Source organism: Epinephelus fuscoguttatus, linkage group LG5 (assembly GCF_011397635.1).
Source record: "Epinephelus fuscoguttatus linkage group LG5, E.fuscoguttatus.final_Chr_v1".
Lineage (NCBI taxonomy): Eukaryota > Metazoa > Chordata > Actinopteri > Perciformes > Serranidae > Epinephelus > Epinephelus fuscoguttatus.
The window spans coordinates 8,444,102-8,449,727 of record NC_064756.1 but is presented as its reverse complement, the minus strand read 5'-3'; positions in this window follow the sequence as shown (position 1 = coordinate 8,449,727).

Below are 5,626 nucleotides of genomic sequence, written 5' to 3'. Positions count from 1 at the left end.
TTCCTGCTTCTGGTTTGCTTTAAATTAATAACAGGGTGTCTACAGGTCCTTAAAAGGTCATTAAATAGTCTTGAATTTGAATTTGTGAGTTCTTAACTGCTATGAACATTTTATGTAATTTCATTTATGCATTTTTAAATTTCTTTTTGTGAAAATGAGTGAAGCCTTTCTTTGTAAAAGTCCACATTTCTAATCTTACAAATCTTTAAAAACCTTTAATGCTGTCATTTTACTTCATACGTGCACTTACCTGTTGGAAAAATGTAAATTTAACTGTCTGATACCTGTAGACACTCTGTGAAAAGTGCATTGACTCTCATCACTAGAGTGGACAGATGGTTTGCATTTCTCTCCCAAATTTTGCCGTATATCCAGATCTAACAACATTCCCCTTGTTGAACAGCAGGTGGCATTAGTGAGGTGGTAAAGTTGCCTGAGGTCGCCCAGTAGAAGGTCAGTTGACTGAGGTAGAGGGCAAGGACAGGTCTGAATCCACAACATCTTTTGAAAAACAATTTTGTGGATTTGGAAATGAGTCGACGAGTCACTGATATTCACACAGGGATAAATATTATATACTCTTGTAGGAGGTGATGTAACACAAATGCTGCATGTGTTCAGTTATTTTAGCAGCAATGATAGTAGTAGTAATTGAAGTGAATTGAGTTATCAGCAGAGTACATCAAGCTGCTTAAAAAACAGGGTTATGTTTAGTCACTCTTTACAAGTGTAAAGATGGACACTACATGGTGTTAGCATTACTAGGTAATGTTACATTCAGGTCAATATGTCCATCTGTTGTTGCTTGTTGGGCTTGAGTTTGCCATGGTATGCATATTTTTTCAGCATGCAGTACCTTTGAAGTTCATCTGGAGAATATTCTGGACAGTATTTGGCATTGCTTTGGATTGTTGCAATAATAATAAGCATACATTTGCATAAAGCAAGCATATGTGTCCACTACCATGTTTATAAGAATATTAAAACCTGAAAAATATCCCTTTAAGGTACATTTAGGACAGATAAAAAGTTTGTGATTAATTTACGATTAATCATGATTAAATATTGTAATCCAGTGACAGCCCTAATATATATGTGTTTTACAGTTTAGATGCTGGTGGCTCACCTAAGCTGTTAATCATCCATCCTCTTCACTGTACTGCAGGTTCTCTTACGGTACTGTATGCCACCACTAGATGGCAGTGTGTTTTCAGCCTCTGTGTCCTCTCACAGCAGAATTCAGTGTTTCTCTGTGTACTTTTCTATTTAAGGAAACCTATTTCGACTCCTGTAAACAATTACACTTCCGAGTCTTCAGAGATTGCGTGTTTGTGTTTGAGTCAGACAGCCAGTCAGCCAATCCTGGCAAGACGTCTTCTTATGTATGCTTCCGTACGTGTGTGCGAGTGTGCGAGTTTCCAACACAGTGACCCACCAATCTGTGGATACAGATCACTGTCCTGTTTGATTACTGAGTGTCACTAGCAATCTGAATGTAGATGCATTTCTGGACACACACACACACACACACAGTCACATTTAAACAGGAATCAGACAGCGACAGAGAGCAGGAGTGTGTTTTTACTTTATTAAAAACAGAAGTTAACACACTGAAGGAAAATGCTATAGATTTTCAGAATTTGGTCACTTGTACAGGGTTGACATCAAAAATAAACTCTATTACACATACACAAAATGATTCCAATATTATCTATTCAACACTGATAAGACTTTTTTTCCATTCTTACTTACCTGAAGGCATTTGGTGAGGGATTACGGTATGTGAGTAAGAGTTATTATATAGATTTTCTGTGTATTTGTAATAATGAAGGTAGATCTGAAAATGACAAGAGTTGCCCAGAATTCAGTGCCTTAGTTTGGGCTTAAACAATTACCATATGCTTAGCATATACTTAGTATTATGTAGTATCTATGTGAGATACACGTGATAGAAATATATGTTGTAATTTTTAAGTGTGGGTTCCCAGTTCCAGATAGGTTATAATGGTATGACTGGCAGGCTGAATTATATTTTTATCTTCTTATTAAGGTAAGAATAATATTGTAGGTCATTAACAAAGAAGCATGAATTCGCAATAGCTGCCTCTAAGTTATTTTTATTTGTACAAAGTGCCTTACAAATTAAAAAAAAGAATCTTTGACTAATCAGGCAAATGTAAGGGGGACAAAGGAATTAACTTGTAAGAACAATAGACAATTAAAAACCATAATGGAAAAATGTAAAAGCAGTGGGTGAATTTGAACTAAAATAGAGCAGTGCAAGACTTTAGTGCAATGTCAAGAGTGTAACTCACCAGTTAAGAATAAAAATACTTCTAAAAATTTGAAGGAGAAATTATCGGAAAGCCTTTCGCCTAAGATACATTTCCAAAAGTGATTTAAAAGAAGATGCATAGCAAGCTGAAGTTCTTCAGACAGGTTGTTTCACAGCTGAGGAGCCCTAACAGCAAACACTCCATCACCATTTTAAACCTGTGGCAGTAACAGTCAGCAGGTTCCTGCCTGAGGATCACAGGTTGCACGCTGTTTGGTACGGGGACAGCAGTTCAGATATATATTCTGGGGTCAGGCCATGATGGACTTTAGAAGTAACAAGTAAAATCTTAACATGAGTCCGTAAACAAATGGGCAGCCAGTGTAAGGTCATGAACATCGGAGTAGTGTGTTCTCTTTTATTGATTTTTGTTAGAAGTCTTGCTGCTGCATTTTGCACAGTTTGGAGTCTATAAACGGATTTCTGATTTATACCTGAGTTTGTGTCATTGAATTTATTTGTCTTTCATGCATTCACACACACAGAATCTCACAAACACTCATAAGTCCAGTAATGCCTCCATATGTCAGCTGGTTTATGAGTTATAAAAGGCTATGTGGAAAAATAATGTGTGTGAATGTATGTGTATTTGTGTGTGTCTTTCTATTAAGTTTTGTCATAAAAACAAACACACACTTGACCTCCATGCCAAATTTCAGCCTCCCAGGGCAAAAACTGTGGCCACCAAAGAGTGGGAAATTTTTGTGGACCGACCAGTAAATATGATTAATCTGTCACATCTACTCACTTCTGTGAGTGGAGGGATAGTTAAATAGCGGATACTCAGTTTGTTTGCAGACACAATTAGGATTTAAGCTGAGAGGCTTGTATCGTTGATTCTCAGCGAGAGCAGCAAAAAGCCTCGCTAGTCTCCTTAAAGCTACAACTGCGAGACGCTCCTCCGTTACACTGATAGGCCTCTTAACTTAATTCTTCTCTGTGACTACTTTACCTCACAGGTGAGAGTGTTTCATGGGTGAAGTGTTGAGATAAATCACTGCATGTACAGTATATGTGTTTTCAGGATACTGGTAAATATAAAATGCCTTAAAAGGTCTTTTAAATACCAACAAAGACATTTGGAAAGAATGTTGGTGTTCTGACAGGTGATTCAAAGCTGTACACGTCTCACATTTGTCTCTTCCTCCTCATGTCTGGCACCTCATGCACATGGTAACCTGGGAAAACACAAAAAAAGAAAACCACAGTTAGGACCAGCAGGCATCCATTTTGCATAAATGCTGAAGAAAAAGAAACATCAAAGTGACGTCGAGACAGTTCAAACTGTTCATGCACACCACAGCAATTAGTGCAACATGTCAAAGTTTTATGCACTGCATGTTGTCATTTTCAGTTAGATTATTCACACAGGTCATGTAAGTCTTTGGGGTTTGTTCCAGTGCAACTTTTTAGCCAAGACACAGGTGATGCAACAGTTGCCCGTGGTTGCCACTAGTCTTTGACGTCCTTCGGTGTGTCTGGGCCTTTAAACGATACACTTTTGGGAAGAACTTAAACAGTCTTACGCAAACATTGCCACATTTATCATTTAAAATAACTGGCTTAAGCCTGCATTAACTGATTTTCTTGGCCTCAGTGGAAACAGACGAACAAACGAAGACGAAGCATCATCAACTTTCAAGTTCATATGGCATTCACATGTTAGCAAATAGTTACTGAGCAACATTATCATTCATCTGGAGTTTCTGTCCACCGGGTGCTTGTAAGTAAGACTCTTTGGCTTTTTGCTAAATTTTCCACTATCGTCACCAGCTAGTCGCTAGCAGTTATTAACTCTTTTTTTAAGCCTACTGGCCGAAAACAACAATTTGAGCGGAGAGAGTAAATCAAACAAGTTATGGGTCAGATAGCTGAATAATGAGCTGAAACTCACTGTAAAGCTCCGTAAAGCTGCAGCTTCAGGTGATAATTGTCTGTAGGGTCACTATGAGTGACCCCTTTCACATAGTCACGGTGTTTTCACATTATCATTTAATACATTTTCATTGTAGCAGTTCATATTTTCTCACTCTTGGCACTGTGGTAGTTACAGCTTTACACCTACTATGAATGACACGACAGTCTTCCCAAATACTAGTGTAGGGCTTTAATTTAGTGTGACCCAGAGTCCAGCCTAGTGTCTTGGGGGACACTTAGCTCCTGACTTTACTTTGTTTTCTTTCCTTATTATCAAAATCTTGTCAGTAATAAACTGTTTTCAGTACTTTATGTCTCCACGCTGGCGATAGCTGTTGCTGGAGGCATCGTGTTTTCAGGTCTGTCCCGTTCTTCTGAACACGATATCTCAAGAACGCCTCAAGGAAATCTCTTTAAATGTGGCACAAATGTCCACTTGGGCTCAGTGATGAACTAATTAGACTTTGGTGTTTATAGGTCAAAGGTCAATGTCACTGTGACCTCTTCCGTCTCATTCTTGTGAATGCAATATCTCAAGAACACTTTGAGGGATTTCTTTCAGATTTGGCACAAATGTTCACAAAGATTGAAGGTGTTCAAAGGTCAAAGTCAATGGGACCTTGTATCTGTCTCATTTTTGTTAATGTGATATCTTAAGACCACCTTGAGATAATTTCTTCAACTTTGGCACAAACGTCCACTTGGACTCATAAATGAACTGATTAGAATTTGGTGGTTGAAAGGTCAGTTTGACCCTTAAAAAAACACATTTTTTGGCCATAACTCACGAATTCAAATATAATCATGACAAAATTTCAGCCAAATGTCTAATCGGATATGATAATGAGGTGATGACACTTCCAAAAGGTTTAAGGTCAGCTTCAATGTGGCATCATAACGTTCTACAAAAACACTTATCTGGACATTATTCAACGTCATATCTGAGGAACAAAGAGGGAGACATTTGAGAAAAGAATTGGTGACTCTACTCTTGAGTGTCCACCTCGAAACTGTGCTGATTTTATAGATCGTTTGTGCTGCTGAGGGGGAAGATGTATGTTAAGCATCCATGTTTTCACAGACATGGATGCACTTTTTTCCCTCCACACCTCACATCCCTTACCTCCATCCTCCTGCTGTGCTTTTCTTCCCACCCTCCCTCTACCTTAGCCACCTTCCTATTTCTGCTCCTCTACCTGCTCTCGCCTCACGTCGACCACTACCCCCACCTATTCACCTCCTCCTCGTCCAAAGTCCTCAGACTCCTACTCCTCCACACTACATTCTCCTTCCTCTCCATCCACCATCACCCCCTTCCTTCCTCCGTCCCCTGATATGAAATGTTGACCCTGTGGCTGGTGTCTCCTGGTACTG